Below are 18,369 nucleotides of genomic sequence, written 5' to 3' on the forward strand. Positions count from 1 at the left end.
CACACACTGTATCAGAGAGTGAGTAAATCCCACACTCACACTGTATCAGAGAGTGAGTAAATCCCACACTCACACACTATCAGAGTGAGTAAATCCCACATTCACACACTGTATCAGAGATTGAGTAAGTCCCACACACACACTGCATCAGAGAGTGAGTAAATCCCACACTCACACACTGTATCAGAGAGTGAGTAAATCCCACACTCACACATTGTATCAGAGAGTGAGTAAATCCCACACTCACACACTGTATCAGAGAGTGAGTAAATCCTACACTCACACTGTATCAGAGAGTGAGTAAATCCCACACACACACTGCATCAGAGAGTGAGTAAATCCCACACTCACGCACTGTATCAGAGAGTGAGTAAATCACACACTCCCACACTGTATCAGAGAGTGAGTAAATCCCACACTCACACTGTATCAGAGAGTGAGTAAATCCCACACTCACACACTGTATCAGAGAGTGAGTAAATCCCACACACTGTATCAGAGAGTGAGTAAATCCCACATTCACATACTGTATCAGAGAGTGAGTAAATCCCACACTCACACACATTACCAGAGATTCACAGTTCCGGAAGGAATCCCACACTCCCGCACAGTCCCTCTGTGGAGGAGGGTCCCTCACACCGACAGCCAGGCGACATTTCCCGGTGGATCTTTCCACACTGACAAACGGGCGCTGGACATTCTTTGTGAAATGTAATTCCTGATTGTGGTAAGGGGGCTTGTGATTGGCGGAAACTCCTCAATCTGATTGGTCTGTTTTCATATCCACTCAAATGAATCCCGGATAAGTGACTGTAATAACTTTCAAAATGTCCAATCACAATCATTGCTTTCCCAATTCCTCATTAGCATAGTTCTGTGGGACTGTCTATTTAATCAGCGCTCGGAAGGGGTTTGCTTTATTTCTGTGTGAAATTGAAGATGGCTGATGAGAAGAAACCAACATCGAAACCAGCTCCCAAGAAGGGGGCGAAGAAAGTGATTAAGAAACCGGGAACAAAGGGCGGCAAGAAGCGGCGAAAGTCGAGGAAGGAGAGTTACTCCATCTACATCTACAAAGTGATGAAGCAGGTTCACCCCGACACCGGCATCTCCTCCAAGGCCATGAGCATCATGAACTCGTTCGTGAACGATATTTTCGAGCGCATCGCGGGTGAGGCTTCCCGCCTGGCCCATTACAACAAGCGCAGCACCATCAGCTCCCGGGAGATCCAGACCGCCGTGCGCCTGCTGCTGCCCGGGGAACTGGCCAAGCACGCCGTGTCGGAAGGGACAAAGGCGGTGACCAAGTACACCAGCTCCAAGTAAAACTCCCCATGGACTGAAAAACATCCCAAACACAACGGCTCTTTTAAGAGCCACCCACAATCTCTGTGAAAAAGCTGCGCCATCTTTTCCCTTATTGAGTGAATGAGAAATGTCTTTCTGGAGGATAGAGATTTGTCCCGGTGCAGAATGTTGTGAATGGGACTTCATACCCGCCCCTCACACACACTTTCACATTGAAGGGACAATCAAACTGAAATGAGAGCAGATTTTAAATCCCAGTCTGGGGATCGTCACGGACAATGGGGAGAAAGAGTATCAGGAGGTAATTATTTAAATTTAATTATAACTATATTCAGACTTTCACGACTCTGAATTAAATTGTTATTTTTTTCTCGGGTGATCTGGGAGCCGCTCCCGGAACAGAGTAAAGGCGGGAATGAAGAGGTTCTTCTCGGGCTGATCTGTTTATTCCGCAGCTTTCCCAGAAGACGGAATCAGCCACACAGGACCTGAGTCCATTGCAGCGCTTTAAGATCTGCCTCCCCCCGGCGCTCCCTATTCTCCGGACACAAAGCTGCCTGTTCCACCGGCGAGATCGGGCCGGGGATTCTCTCCGCACTTCCCATTGTAACATTCCCGGCCGCTTTCAGGGGAGAGGATCAGAAATCAGCCGTTTCTCTCTGTCCCTGTGAAGTCTGTGTGAAGGAGTTGGTTGGTAATCTCTATGTTTCTGCTTTTCCACTGAGCTGAGATTTGCTCCGTTTTAAATTGCTGAACGGGGTCTGATTACCGCGGGTTACAGATAAGAGATTGAGAAATTCAAACTGTTCCTAAAATAGCGCCAGGATTGTGTGAGGGAAAATACAATAAACAGATTATAAAGTGTGAGATTGAAATAGTTTCCTGAACATTCAGGCGTTCCGTTATTTTGTATTTTTCCTGCACTGAAATTGGCGGGTTTTTCCAGTTTGAAAATGTGAACCAATCAAAACCTCCCATTTCTTCTCCCTGGCTCTCCGATTGGTTAAGAATGTGATTGAAATGTGAGTGACCAATCAGAGCTCGAGTCTGGCTGCAGCCTCACAAACCGCTCACAATGATTATTAATAGAGATTAAACTGACGGAATCTGGATTTGAGATATTGAATGTACTTTGTTTCCACAGACAAATATTTGACAGATCCAAAACAAACGTGATATTTCCTCCACACAAGTTGCAGGGAAATTGTCGCCAACTCCTTCTCACACACAGTCCGTACATTGTCACTGACAGCTCAGAGACACAGACAGCTGATCAATTCCACAGACCCAAACTGCAGGAGAGACAGATGTTGTGCCTATTTGATGGCCAATTCTCGTACCAGGATGGCCGAGTGGTTAAGGCGTTGGACTTAAGATCCAATGGACATATGTCTGCGTGGGTTCGAACCCCACTCCTGGTAAATGAATTTTTAACACTACAGTCTGCACCCTCTCCTTTCCTTCTCCCCTCTACTCTATGAACGGTATGCTTCGTCCGTTTTACACAAGAAGCAATACCTTTCACTGTATACCAATACATCAAAACAAACTCAGTGCCATTGATAGGGGAATCCATAAATCCCAGTCCAAATTCTCACCTAATATTGGATCATCACTGTGTCAATCCCACAATAGAGCAGCCACAGCTCCAAATTCAATATCTGATCAAACTGACAAATGGTTTTCGGTTAAAAGTTACACAATGTACCTTAACAATGTACACTGAGATTCGAGTTAAATACCACCCACATCAGGGGTTTAAAAGTGGCCCATAGTTTGTATCCTCACAAATACATTCGATACGAAGCCTCATCTCAAATACATTCTCAGATTGAGATATTCTGAGCTCGTATAACCTGAGATACAAATTCAGATTCCAGTTGAAAACTCACCCAGATTATGAAACTTAAAGTTACAATATCAATTTGATTACTATGAAAGAACTATAGCTTATTAACTAATCCTAACTCCCCACTCACACTGAGCCAGATGGACAATACTATACGAATTCCAGACTGAGTTTCCTTTTACATTCATGTCAAAATTCTTACTCAGAATCAGACTGAGTGTCACAGATCAAATCAATGTGAACAACCTGAGTGAAGCTTGCATAGCAATCCAGTATCAGATTGAAGGATACATTATCTTTCACAATTGTGTTCAGTGTGACACAGATTTAATGTTGGGCCGAAATTCACACACATTGTTTGCTTCAAACCTACCACATCAGTGGCCTGTTGCTTTGCTCGAAATTTATATGGAATGAATCCAAATTTATAAATAGATTGAAGATTACACGATGAATCCCATGCTCACACTGAGTCATAGAGTCTGACAGACACACGATAATTCTCAAACATGTGCTCAGTGTTAGATGAATGACTCATGCTGCACAGACAGCACCAGGGACTGAACGTTACATCTGATTATCACACTTACATAGCAGTATCCCAGACACTGAGTACCAGTGACAGATTCAGAATGATCCCACACTCACACACATTATGACAGTCTGACCAATACACATGATTTGCACCCTTTAGAAACAGCAGCAGATATACTCAGATGCTGAATGAACCCCAAATGTGAGTTCCAGTAGCTCATCTTGGAGGTAGTAAGTACTGCTGCCACTGTGTGTCAGTGGTCAAGGGCATGTGTGTTTACAGATGGGATGTCAATCATGAGGGATGCTTTGTCCGGGATGGTGTCAAACCTCTTGAGTGTTGCTGGTGCTGCATTAACCCAGGCAAGTGGAGATTAATCCATCATACTCCTGATTTGTGCCTGGTAGATGGTGAACAGTGTTTGGCAGTCAGGATCTTTGTGACTCACCATGGGATTCTGTGTCTCTGACCTGCCTTGTAGCCCTTGTATTACATCGCTAGTCCAGTTGAAGGTAATCACTAAGATATTGATATAATTTTATTTAATGTCAAGGGACAATGGTTAGATTCTGTCTTGCTGGAAATGGTCTTTGTCTGGTACATGTGTGGTGTGATTGTTATTTGCCACTTCTCAGCCCAAGCTTGGATACTGTCCAGTTCTTGCTGCATTTGGGAATGGGCTGCTTCAGTAACTGAAGAGTCCTGAATGGTGCTAAACATTGCACAGTCATCAACGAGCATCTCCAATTCTGACCTTATGGTGGAAGGGTCTGGGACAGTAACTTGACAAACTCGGGAAATGGTCTCCTGAGGATGAAATGACTGACCACCACAACCATCTTACTTTATGCTGGATAAAGTTCCAACCAGTGGAGAGGTTTCCATGATTCCCATCGACTTTGCTTTTGCTGAGGATCCTTGATGCTGAACTCGGTCAAATCCTGTTTTGATGTCAAGGGCAGTCACTCTCATCTCATCTCAGAGGATCGTTAGTCAGTGGAATTCCCTTCCCCAGACAACAGTTGAGACTGGATCATTGAATATGTTCTAGGCTGAATTAGACAGATTATACAAGGGAGTGAATGGTTGCTGCAAAAGTTCGAAAAGTCGAATTGCAGCCACAATTATTTTAGTTATGATCTTTTTCCTTGGTCCATTCATAGGATGTGTGCATCACTGGCCAGCATTTATTACCCATCCACGTATCGAGTCAACCACATTGCTGTCGCTCTGAAGTCACATGTAGGCCACACAAGGTAATTTCATCAGATTTCCTGCCCTAAAGCACATTAGTGAACCAGATGGATTTTTCCAACAATGGTTCCATCGCCATCACTAGATTCTTATTTTCAAATTACTTTTGATTGAAATCAAATTCTACCATCTGCTGTGGAGGGTTTCGAACCTGGGTCCCCAGAACATTAGCTGAGTTTCCAGATTAATAGTCTAGCGATGATACCACGAGACCATCGCCTCCCCTTCTTGAATGATGGTGCAGGACTGAGGGGCTGAATGGCCTGACTCCTGCCCGTATTTCTAATATGATAGTAACCGTCATAATTGATTCCATTTTATTTTGATTTTTGGTTTTCATCTATATTTTCTCTTGATTTTGCTTTCAGCTGGCAGTTGTTCGTCATTCTTCAATTCACACCTCCTTCAGACACATCTCTGTTTGCTGTTACTTGTTCCTTTCCCACTCCCTTTCGCCTTGCAGCACCAATGATTTTATTACTTAATCACTCCTGCCCTCCACCTTGCTTTGGGAAGCACAAGACAAAAGGTTCCACTAATTTCAGTAATGAGGCAGGAGCAGGATTAATTAATAATCTGACAGTAAATAAACATCAAACACTGAGTGACCACAATATGTTAGAGGCAGACATTCAGTGCGAGGAGAAAGGACACACGCAGGTCACAGTTTTGACCTTAAGTTAGGCCGAGAAGGGTGAAATATGTTGTAAACTGAAAACGTTAAAATCCGTCCAGCTGTGAAGAGGCGAATCAAGGGAACAATTAGAGAGACTGAAAAAAGTATTTCATACAATGTGTATCTAATGCAAGCCTGAAGAAAGGAAACTTCACTTTCTCAGTTTATGGTGATTTTGGGAACTGAATTTCATGTTTTAAACCAGTAATTAAGAAAAAAATAATGATTTCTGTCCAAATAAGGATTAACTCTGTTTTTAACGTGATGCTGTGTCCGCTGTGCTGATATTCTTGTCCTTCTCAATAGTACATGTCACAGGGAGGACGCTGCTGCCCATATAAGCATGGTGGCTTACTGCAGGGTGCCCCGTAGATCAGAAATACTGCAGCTAATATGTCTAAACTTCACTAGATTGTTTTCATTGAAGAAAATAGCTTTTTTTCTATTCGGACAATCATAGAGTGATGGTGAATAATTCAAGATCATTCGGATCATCACGCCTGTGTCAGCTGTTTGGGAGAAACGGGCTGAAAAGGACAAACCTTGGCTTGTGTATCTTTGCTACATTTACAGCTTGTGTCCGTGTGTGAGTAAATGGCATTTCAGCGATCTGTTGCTCATTCAAATGTTAACGAGTAGCGAGAAGCGGAAGAAAATTACAGCATCCTGGGCGGGAATGTCAAATCATTTTGAAGGAGCCGCTGAGGAATTATTTTTGCTGTTGCTCAAAACGTAATAGCAGAGAATGGTTTCGATCCATCGACCTCTGGGTTATGGGCCCAGCACGCTTCCGCTGCGCCACTCTGCTACACAGTTAAAATTGCCTGCGAGCTATTGTGAATGTGTCACAGGTATTCACTTCCGTGTTCATCATTGGAGTGCATGCGCTCGGCTGCTCCCCCTGGCGCCACAATTCCACTGTCACCAAGAATGGAAAACACAGAACGACACACAGACGAAGCGACAGATAGTCAGGATACACAAGATCACACACAGGCAAAGGAGAATGGACTGAGTGGTCATTAATGTAAATCCCAAGATGTCTCCTGTTCCTAACCTTCTTCTTCTTGTTTAATTCTGCTTCCTTGTTTCTAAATAGATCCTCTGCTGTGGAACTGCGATCTCTGCTGTGGAACTGTGATCTCTGCTGTGGAACTGTGATCTCTGCTGTGGAACTCTTTTCCCTGTTGTGGAAAAGTTCTCAGTGCTGTGGAACTGTGCTCGCTGCTGTGGAACTGTGCTCTCCGCTGTGGAACTGTGATCTCTGTTGTGGATCTGTGATCTCTGTTGTGGATCTGTGATCTCTGCTCTGGATCTGTGATCTCTGCTCTGGATCTGTGATCTCTGCTGTGGAACTGTGATCTCTGCTGTGGAACTGTGCTCTCTGCTGTGGAACTGTGTTCTCTGCTGTGGAACTGTGTTCTCTGCTGTGGAACTGCGCTCCCTGCTGTGGAACTGCGCTCCCTGCTGTGGAACTGTGATATCTGCTGTGGTACTGTGATCCCTGCTGTGGAACTGTGCTCTCTGCTGTGGAACTGTGATCTCCGCTGTGGAACTCATTTCCCTGTGGTGGAAAAATACTCTCTGCTGTGGAACTGTGCTCTCTGCTGTCAAACTGTGATCTCTGCTGTGAAACTGTGCTCAGGGGTTACATTTTCCACTCTCCAAACTGCTTAGACTGTTAAAGAATGTAGAGAATGTTGGATCCATTCTTCCCATTGCCACTTCGTTTGGAACCCTGTGATGTAGATTATTGGGCTCTGGAGATTTTGCAGCCCTCAGTCCCATTAATTTCTCCAGCACTATATATTTTAGTAATATTAAATCCCCCCAATTTCTAGACCATGGTTCCCGAGCATTGCTGGGAAGTTATTTGTGTGTTCCTCCATGAAGACAGCATGAAAACACTTATGTAATTGCGCTGCCATTTCCTTGTTCTCCATTATAAATTTGCCCATATCCGAATGCAAAGCACCTAAATTTATCTTTGTTATATTTTTTCACATACTAACATAAGCTTAATTGTCCAATTGTCAGCGACTTGCAAGTTCACTCTCGTACAGCATTTTATCCCTCTAATCAATCTCTTTGTCCTCCTTTCCTGAAATAAAAACTGTTCCCAATCCTTCGGGTTTCAACTTTTTCTTTCAACTTTATAAAAATCATCATCAGATCTAATAATACCTAATTTTATTAGCCATGATTGGGTCATTTTTCCTGTTATGTTTTTGCGACTGAAGGAAATGTACAACTGTTACAATGCAAGCATTTCTTCCTTAAATATCAGACACTGCCTATCCACCTTCGTGCCCCTTCATCGAGTTTCCCAATCTATTTTAGCCAACTCACCTGTAATACATTCTGAGTTTCCTTTGTTGAGAGCTGGGACTTCAGTTTAAGCTTGGATTTGAATCTTTATTCTGACTGAAGACAGGTGTTTCACAAAGCAGACACTCAATCTATCCAACCCAGAGCAAACCACATTGTCAGCATTGAATGTATTCTACAAAATTGAAACATAAAACGTTCAGATACATCAATATTTCTCCTGGCCGTATAATTAAGGTCTTGAACAATGCGTACTGATAATGGAGCTTTCCATTTGAGAAATTCTGATATTTCTTCCTTTTTCCTCAGCCACTGATCTCCCCACTCTGTGGCTGACAGCATACTCATCTGTGTCTGCTCTTGTCCCACACCTCTGCTTCACCCCGTCTCGATATTCTCTATATTATGATAATGCTTCCTCCTTTAAATTACCAACTTTTTCAATGGATTAGCTCTCAGCATTTTTACCACCTCTCGCTTGTGTGATGCTCTCACCAAACATTCCTTCCCCTCCGAATACCGCAGTGCTTTCCTAACAGCTTCTATTTGTCGTTTTGACTTTCCATGGCACCTGTCAAGGTGCAACAACAGGCCTTTTACCTCTTTTCTCCTCATCAGATACCCCCTCAATGAATCCTACTGGACTAATCATTTAAATGTAGTGTGCTGTATTTGCTGCTCACAATGTACTCTGCTCTACATTCTGATGACAGATGTACAGATTGTGGAACATTTCCATTCAGTCCACAAGAAGCACACTATTTGTGATAATTCCTATCATTTTAATTCTGTGCTTTGCTCACACTGATCATTCTGTCCTTGGTCTTCTCTAGTGCTCCAATGGAACTCATGCACCCCTCTTGACGACACAGTGCTCACTATCTTTACTTGTACTCTTACTATTTCCTTTAGACTGTTTGCCATTTTATGCGTGTGTGTTGCACACAATCACAAACCTCCCTTTTGTTTTTTTTTGCCATCTGCCGTTCTCTGTAGCATTTTCTTAAAATCTTCGATCACATTTGTAACTTTCACCAGTGCTGATGAAAGGATGTTGATCTGAAAGTTTAAACCTGACCAATATTTACCCCCGCAGGTGCATACTTGTTGTGTACATCCAGATTTTCAAAATTAAGTTTGTACTTCCAGCATTCATAGTTTTTGATGTCTGCAGGCACGTTAACAGGAGTTTTCATGGAGGTGTTCAAAATCATGGACAGCTTTAATAGAGTAAATTGGCATAAACTGTTCCTGTTGCATGAGGACATTGATTCATTATGATTTGTTAAAAAAGTAAAGATATTGTGAGCAAACACATGTTTACTTACATAGGTAGCTAGTTTCTGTAAATCCTGAATATGCTGTCTAAAAAACTGGGGAATCTGATGCAAAATCTTTTCAAAGAGCAGTTGGAGAAAAACCGTTTTAAAGGGCGAATTTTAGGGCATAAAGAGGCAATGGGGCGGATTCGCTACGAAATCTCTGGCAGAATTCCGATGGGTTTAAATATAACCCCATATGCTGTGTGGAGTTTGCACATTCTCCTCGTGTCTGCGTGAGTTTCCTCCGGGTGCTCCGGTTTCCTCCCACAATCCAAAGATGTGCGGGCTAGGCTGATTGGCCAGGTTAAAAATTGCCCCTTAGAGTCCTAAGATGCGTGAGGGAGTGCTGCTCGGGCTGCAGTGGAGAGTGACAGTTGGTGTCTCAGTGAGGGAGTGCTGCTCGGGCTGCAGTAGAGTGTGACAGTTGGTGTCTCACTGTGGGAGTGCTGCTCGGGCTGCAGTAGAGTGTGACAGTTGGTGTCTCACTGTGGGAGTGCTGCTCGGGCTGCAGTAGAGTAATTAATTTATTTAATTATTTTTCAGTTCAATTAGTGAAAAAAATCGGAGGTTTTTTTTTCTAAACAGGAAATAGGCCCAGCAGCAGCCTGGGAAGATTTTGGAGGGTTTAAAAGTAGGCCGCACCTTTGAGCGGGCAGCGTCGTTAGCGGGCAGTGGAGTGAGCAGGGGACAGAGTGAGAGCTAAAAGGGCTTTGGCTCACAGGGCTTCGGCGAGGAAGGTTGTTTGTTTGTTTTTCTTCGGTTACACCCCCTTTTTGTTTTATCCCCAAAACTAAAAAGGACATGGCTGGTATGAGTGGGAGGCCAGTATACTGCATTCGGTGTGGGATGTGGGAGTTCCTGGAGACAACTTGCCTCCCGGAAGTCCATATCTGTGCCAGATGTGTGGAACTGCATCTCCTGAAGGATCGTGTAAGGGAGCTGGAGCTGAGGCTCGATGAACTCAGTTTAGTTAGGGAAAATGAGAGAGTCATAGATAAAAGTTATAGTCAGGTAGTGACACCAGGGTCTCGGAAGGAAGACACGTGGGTCACGGTTAGGAGGGGTAATAGTCAGAAGGGTGATGTGCCAGAAAGCACCCCAGTGGCAGTCTCCCATAAGAGAAAGGGATGGGCAACAGATGGGAGAAGGGAAGGGAGTGAGCAGTCTGTGGAGGGATCCCCTGTGGTTGTCCCCCTCCACAATAGGTATATTGTTTTGGATTCTGTGGAGGGGGATGACCCTCCAGGGGTAAGCCACGAGGACCAGATCGCCTCCACGGGGACAGGCTCAGGGGTCCGGAAGGGAAAGAAGGGGTTTAGGAGAGCGATAGTTGTGGGGGACGCAATAGTTAGAGACACGGACAGGCGCTTCTGTGGGACTGAACGAGAATCCAGGATGGTAGTCTGCCTCCCTGGTGCCGGGGTACTGGATGTCTCCGAGAGGGTAGGAAGCATATTTAAAAAGGAAGGTAGTCAAACGGATGTGATTGTACACATTGGGGGAAATGATGTAGGTAGGAAGAGCAGGGGGGTCATACGAGAGAAATTCAGGGAGTTGGGTGCTAGGCTAAAAAGTAAGACCTCCAGTGTAGCAATCTCTGGACTGCTCCCGGTGCCTAGTGCAAGTGAGGCTCGGAACAGGGAGATTCTACATTGAAAGCGTGGCTAAAGGACTGGTGCAAGAGGGAGGGTTTTAAATTCATAGATAACTGGGAAATCTTCAAGTCAGGATGGCAACTGTACAGAAAGGGAGCAAATATCCTGGCTGGGAGTTTTGCTCGAGTGTTTCGGCAGGATTTAAACTAGTGTGGCAGGGGGGTGGGGAACAAAACAGGAGGTCAGTAAATACTGAGGCTGGGGTCGAGCTGGGGGCCAGGGCAAGGCTAGCTAAGAAGAGGAGCACTCTGGAGGAGGAGGACCTGACTGGGCCTGGAGGTCTGGAGTGCATCTGCTTCAATGCGAGGAGTGTAACGGGTAAAACAGACGAACTTAGGGCCTTAATGCTTGTGCGGAATTTGGATGTGGTTGCGGTGACGGAAACTTGGTTAAAAGAAGGACAGGACTGGCAGCTGAATATTCCGGGGTATCAGTGTTTTAGGCGAGACAGAGGAGGGGCTAAAAAAGGTGGGGGAGTAGCGATATTAGTTAAGGAGCATATTACCGCGGTGCAGAGGGTAGACAACTTAGAGGGGTCATGTACTGAGTCGCTGTGGGTGGAACTCAGAAACAGGAAGGGTGCAGTCACTATGCTGGGGGTGTACTACAGACCACCCAACAGCCCACGGGAAGTGGAGGAAAGGATATGTCAGGAGATTCTGGATAGGTGCAGAAAACATAGGGTTGTTGTAGTGGGGGACTTTAATTTCCCTGGCACAGACTGGAAAGTGCTTAGAGCTGGGGGACCGGACGGGGAGGAATTTGTAAAATGCGTACTCGAAGGTTCTTTGGAACAGTATGTAGATAGCCCGACTAGAGAGGGGGCTATACTGGACCTAGTTCTGGGAAATGAGCCCGGTCAGGTCGTCAAAGTTTCGGTAGGGGAACATGTGGCAAATAGTGACCACAACTCTGTTAACTTTAGGATAGTAATGGACAAGGATGAGTGCTGTCCTACGGGCAGGGTGCTAAATTGGGGGAAGGCTGACTATAGCCGGATTAGGCAGGAATTGGTGGATGTTGATTGGGAGAGGATGTTCGAGGGTAAGTCCGCGTCTGGCATGTGGGAGTCTTTTAAGGAACTATTGATAAGGCTGCAAGATAGGCATGTGCCTGTAAAAAGGAAAGATAGGAAAGGTAGGATTCGAGAGCCGTGGATAACCAGGGAAATTGAGGATCTGATTAAAATGAAAAGGGAGGCGTACGTTAAGTCGAGGCAACTGAAAACAGATGGAGCTCTGGAGGAATACAGAGAGAGTAGGAAAGATCTCAAACGGGGAGTTAGAAGGGCAAAAAGAGGGCACGAGATGTTCTTGGCAGGCAGGATTAAGGAGAATCCTAAGGCATTCTATTCATACGTTAGGAACAAAAGAGTTGTCAGGGAGAAAATCGGACCTCTCAGGGACAAAGGAGGGGAATTATGCTTAGAACCCAAGGGAATAGGGGAGATCCTAAATGAATACTTTGCATCGGTATTCACGAAGGAGAGGGGCGTGTTAACCGGGAATGTCTCGGAGGGAGGTGTTGACCCGTTAGAGAAAATCTCCATTACGAGAGAGGAAGTGTTAGGTTTTTTAGGGAACATTAAAACTGACAAAGCCCCAGGGCCTGATGGCATCTATCCTCGACTGCTCAGGGAGACGAGAGAGGAAATTGCTGGGCCTCTGATGGAAATCTTTGTCGCTTCTTTGGACACGGGTGAGGTCCCTGAGGATTGGAGGATAGCGAAAGTGGTCCCGTTGTTTAAGGAGGGTAGCAGGGATAACCCAGGAAATTATAGGCCGGTGAGCTTGACGTCCGTGGTAGGGAAGTTGTTGGAGAGGATTCTTAGAGACAGGATGTATGTGCATTTAGAACGGAACAATCTCATTAGTGACAGACAGCATGGTTTTGTAAGAGGGAGGTCGTGCCTTACAAATTTGGTGGAGTTTTTTGAGGAAGTGACAAAAACGGTTGATGAAGGAAGGGCCGTGGATGTCGTCTATATGGATTTCAGTAAGGCATTTGACAAAGTCCCACATGGCAGGTTGGTTAAGAAGGTTAAGGCTCATGGGATACAAGGAGAAGTGGCTCGATGGGTGGAGAACTGGCTTGGCCATAGGAGACAGAGGGTAGTGGTCGAAGGGTCTTTTTCCGGCTGGAGGTCTGTGACCAGTGGTGTTCCGCAGGGCTCTGTACTGGGACCTCTGCTATTTGTGATATATATAAATGATTTGGAAGAAGGTGTAACTGGTGTAATCAGCAAGTTTGCGGATGACACAAAGATGGCTGGAATTGCAGATAGCGAAGAGCATTGTCGGGCAATACAGCAGGATATAGATAGGCTGGAAAATTGGGCGGAGAGGTGGCAGATGGAATTTAATCCGGATAAATGCGAAGTGATGCATTTTGGAAGAAATAATGTAGGGAGGAGTTATGCAATAAATGGCAGAGTCATCAGGAGTATAGAAACACAGAGGGACCTAGGTGTGCAAGTCCACAAATCCTTGAAGGTGGCAACACAGGTGGAGAAGGTGGTGAAGAAGGCATATGGTATGCTTGCCTTTATAGGACGGGGTATAGGGTATAAAAGCTGGAGTCTGATGATGCAGCTGTATAGAACGCTGGTTAGGCCGCATTTGGAGTACTGCGTCCAGTTCTGGTCGCCGCACTACCAGAAGGACGTGGAGGCATTGGAGAGAGTGCAGAGAAGGTTTACCAGGATGTTGCCTGGTATGGAGGGTCTTAGCTATGAGGAGAGATTGGGTAGACTGGGGTTGTTCTCCTTGGAAAGACGGAGAATGAGGGGAGATCTAATAGAGGTGTACAAGATTATGAAGGGTATAGATAGGGTGAACAGTGGGAAGCTTTTTCCCAGGTCGGAGGTGACGATCACGAGGGGTCACGGGCTCAAGCTGAGAGGGGCGAAGTATAACTCAGACATCAGAGGGACGTTTTTTACACAGAGGGTGGTGGGGGCCTGGAATGCGCTGCCAAGTAGGGTGGTGGAGGCAGGCACGCTGACATCGTTTAAGACTTACCTGGATAGTCACATGAGCAGCCTGGGAATGGAGGGATACAAACGATTGGTCTAGTTGGACCAAGGAGCGGCACAGGCTTGGAGGGCCGAAGGCCTGTTTCCTGTGCTGTACTGTTCTTTGTTCTTTGTTCTTTGAAGGGGGGGAGGTTTAACACAGATATCAGAAGGACATATTTCACACAGAGGGTCGTGGGGGCCTGGAATGTGTTGCCGGGCAAGGTGGTGGAGGCGGACACACTGGGAACGTTTAAGACTTATCTAGACAGCTATATGACCGGAGTGGGAATGGAGGGATACAAAAGAGTGGTCTAGTTTGGACCAGGGAGCGGCGCGGGCTAATTATTCCTTGTTTCTCGTTTCAAGGCTTCATTCTATGATCATCTTGCTGGTGCCAGTACAGAGCGAGACTGCGGATAGTTGGGAACCTGTCTCGGGGGCAGGGAATTCATATGGTGTTCATGGAAGTGGAAATGACTAGGGTTGGGAAGCATTTTCCGATCAGGGCCATTGTGATCTCCTGGACTCGTTTCGATCGCCTCAGGGGGTCGGAGAGGAATTTCCCAGATTTTTTTCCCCCCATATTGGCCCTGGGGTTTTTCACTCTGGGTTTTCGCCTCTCCCTGGGGATCACATGGTCTGGAATAGGGGGGTGGGGGTGAGTTAATAGGTTGTAATGAACAAAGCATCGTAGCTGTGAGGGACAGCTCGGTGGATAGGATATTGGTATGTAGATAGGCTGGAAAATTGGGCGGGGATCCTGGATTCAGGATTCAATCCTGGACCGGGGAGCGGCGCGGTCTTGGAGGGCCGAAGGGCCTGTTCCTGTGCTGTATTGTTCTTTGTTCTTTGTTCTTTGTTAGAGGGATTAGCGGGTAAATATGTGGGGGTAGGGCCTGGGTGGGATTGTGGTCGGTGCAGACTCGATGGGCCGAATGGCCTCTTTCTGCACTGTAGGGTTTCTATGATTTCTATGATTTCTATGATATGTTGTATTATTCCATGAAATGGTGGGCAGTGTAACCCACAATGCGCCGCGAGCGTGAATACGGTCTCTCTCATTCAGAATGATCCGCACTGCGCAGGCGTCAGGAGGCTCCGCCCCGGAGCGGAAGCTGAGCTGAACTGTGCACGCGCAACAACGTGAGTCTCAGCGGCTCTCAGAGCCGCCGGGCTCGGCGGACGTGCAGCGAGGGAGCGGCACCATGAAGCGGATGATGCAGCGAGGCCATCCTCACCGCCCCATATGGAACAGTGTGAGTGAGAGGAAACAGAGAGCAGTGGTTAATGGTTGTTTCTCAGACTGGAGGAAGGTTTCCAGTGGAGTTCCCCAGGGCTCGGTGTTAGGAGCCCTGCTCTTCCTGATATATATTAATGACACACACCTTGGTGTCCAGGACACAAGCTCAACATTTCCACACGCCACCAAACTTGGAGGCATTGGCAACTGTGAGGAGGAAAGTGGGAAACTTCAAAAGGACACAGGCAGCTTGGTGGAATGGGAGACAAGTGGCAGTGAGGAAAGTTCCAGCACCGATTGCCCCGCGGCTGCCCCTGGGGAGCGTGCCCACTCTCAGTGCCTGGGCAAGTCAGTGTGTTGGATAGAGCGCTTTCTGGGTGCAGATAATTATTTTTATTCATTCATGTAATGTGTGCGTCACTGACTTGGCCAGCATTCATTGCACTAATTACCTTTGAACTAAGTGGCTTGTTAGGCCATTTCAGAGGGCATTTAAGAGTCAAACACATTGCTGTGTGGTTGGAGTCACATGTAGGCCAGAAGAGGTCATGTGGGCAGATTTGCTTGCCTAAAGGGACATCAGTGAATCAAGTGGGTTTTTACGACATGGCCATCATTAGACCTTTATTTCCAGTTGTTTATTGAGCTCAAATGTCACTCTGTTGTGGTGATATTCAGGTCCCATTGCATTACTCTGGATCATGGTCCAGTGACAATTCCACTGCACCATTAATTCCTCATGTGGGAATTAATGGCTGCTGACATTCACAGACATCAGTACGTGTTTTAATGCAAGCCAATTGTCAGAGAGCTGAAACATGAACTCTGTTTCTCTCTGACCTGCCTGACCTGTTGAGTCATTCCAGAATTTTCACTTTGTTTCAGATGTTCAGTATCCACATGATTTTACCGGTGAAATATTGCAGCTGTTCAGAAAACTGAGGCCTGAAATAGACAAATGAAGGCCCCTTTGGAATGAGGGTGGATGTTCTGTGAAGGTACGTTCTTGTTGGCTGGCTTTGAACTGGAGTGTTGATGGAGGAAAAGCTGATGGGTTTAACCCTGAGTACATTTGAGACCAGTCGAGCCCAAACATTTCTCATCAAAGTTTCCTGTACAGGAACAGAGACTGGCAGAGACATTGCACTCTCATATAGAATAAATAATCGACAGCAAATCAGTTCTGCACTCATATGCAGTATCAAGCTTGAGTTAATTTCACACTGAAATACTGGAACAGAGCCTAACAGAGAGTTAGTCCCACATTGACATCAAATCAGAACATAAGAAGCAGGAGCAGCAGAAGGCAGTTTGTTCTTTAGGGTTCCCCCACCATTCGGTAAGATCATGGTTAATGTGATTATGGCCTCAACTCCATTTAATTGCCTGCCCCATAACCCTTGTCTCTCCTGTAGATCAAAACTCTTTCTAACTTAGGATGGAATCTGTTAAATTCCACAAATTAAGGACATTTTGAGAGGAGAAATTTCTTCTCATCTCCATCTAAAGTGGGGCATACTTTATTTTTAACTGTGTCCTCTAGTTTTAATTTTGTCCACAAATGAAAACATTCCTCTCGATATCTACCCTGTCCAATTCCCTCAGATCCTTCAATGTTTCAATCTGATCATCTCTCATTCTTCTCAACTTCTATGAGATCGGCTCAACTTGATTGAACTTTCCTCATAAGATAACTCCTTCATCTCAGCAATCAGCCGAGTGAATCTTCACTGCCTCCAATACAAGTATTTACCTCTTTAAATCAGAGAAAACCTTTAAACTCAGCAATATCATGTATTTGTAGCAACACTTCCCTACTTTGATACTCCACATATGTACTTATAATTAGAGTTATTTCCTCCTTTTCTGGGTCAATCTGCTGTATCTACCCCTCTATTTAAATAATGTTCTGCCTTCCCATCCTTCCCACTGAAGTGGAAAGCCTCACATTTTCCTACATTGTATCCTACCTGACAAATTTGTGTCCATTCACTTAACCTCGCTATATCTCCTTACAGACTCTGTGTCCTCCTCACAACCTACTTCCCCACCTATTTATGTATTGTCTGAAAATTTGGTGATGGTCTGTCCCTTCATCTGGGCCATTAGTATAGATTGTAAATAGCTGAGAACCCAGCACTGATCCATGTGGCTCTCTGCAAGCAGCAGTTTGCTAAGCTGACAGTGACCCACTTCCATGCAGTAACAGAGACTGACAGACAGTGAAGTAATTTCACACATTATTATTGATAGATAGGGAGTGAATTACACATTCAGATGCAGTAACAGAGATTGCCACAATGGTAATTCCAAACATAAATACAGTGATGGTGATTAAAGGATAGAGAATCAATTCCACACTAACATACAGTAACACAGCCAGAGTTAATTACACATTCAATTCTACTGAGCAAGAGTTAATGCTACATTCATACACAATAACCAAGACTGACAGTTAATTCCACTCTCACATGCTATAACAGCGATGAACAGAGAGTTAATGTCCCATTCACATTCAGTAATAGTGAATAACAAATACAGATTTAATTCCATCCTCGCATTCACTAATATAGATGAACTGATTTAATTCCATACTGAAACACATGAACAGAGAATGGCTGACAGCGTTAATTCCACACTCTCTCACAGTAATAGATTGAGAAAATGTTAATTCCACACTCATGCACAGTAATAGATTGAGAGAGAGTTAATTCCACATTCAGACACACTAATCGATTGAGAGAGAGTTAATTCCACACCCCCACACAGCATTAGATTGAGAGGGAGTTATTCTATGTTCCCACACAGTAATGGATTCAGAAAGAGTTAATTCCACACTGACACTGAAATAGATTGAGAGAGAGTTAATTCTACATTCTCACACCGTAATAGATTGAGAGAGAGTCAATTCCACATTCACACACAGTAATAAATTGAGAGTTAATTCCATGCTCTCACACAGCAACAGATTGAGAGGGAGTTAATTCCACACGTACACACAGTAATAGATCGCGAGAGAGTGAATTCCACACTGACACAGGGATAGATTGAGAGTGAGTTAATTCAATGCTCACACACAGTAATAGATTGAGAGAGAGTTAATTCCACACTTTCACACAGTAATAAATTGAGAGAGTTAATTCCACACTTGGACACAAAAATAGATTGAGAGAGTTAATTGCACAC

At 45.1% G+C, this 18,369-nt stretch overlaps 2 non-coding genes and 1 pseudogene across 4 annotated transcripts; 2 read left to right on the forward strand and 1 right to left on the reverse strand.

The window, feature by feature from the left end:
* The first annotated feature begins 925 nt into the window (after positions 1-925).
* On the forward strand, positions 926-8,304 carry LOC144483589 (histone H2B pseudogene; annotated as a pseudogene). Of its 2 annotated transcripts, none has more exons than XR_013496016.1 (2): positions 926-1,609; positions 6,722-8,304. The product of XR_013496016.1 is annotated as a histone H2B pseudogene, transcript variant X1 (transcript). The 2 variants fall into 2 exon arrangements; XR_013496017.1 differs by lacking the exon at positions 926-1,609 and adding an exon at positions 2,546-2,726.
* Positions 2,647-2,729, forward strand: trnal-uaa (transfer RNA leucine (anticodon UAA)). The gene has a single exon. It is a non-coding gene; the product is annotated as a tRNA-Leu (tRNA).
* trnam-cau (transfer RNA methionine (anticodon CAU)) lies at positions 6,359-6,430 on the reverse strand. Its single transcript has one exon. It is a non-coding gene; the product is annotated as a tRNA-Met (tRNA).
* Positions 8,305-18,369: the final 10,065 nt, after the last annotated feature.

The sequence above is a fragment of the Mustelus asterias genome, unplaced genomic scaffold, assembly GCF_964213995.1.
Source record: "Mustelus asterias unplaced genomic scaffold, sMusAst1.hap1.1 HAP1_SCAFFOLD_76, whole genome shotgun sequence".
Lineage (NCBI taxonomy): Eukaryota > Metazoa > Chordata > Chondrichthyes > Carcharhiniformes > Triakidae > Mustelus > Mustelus asterias.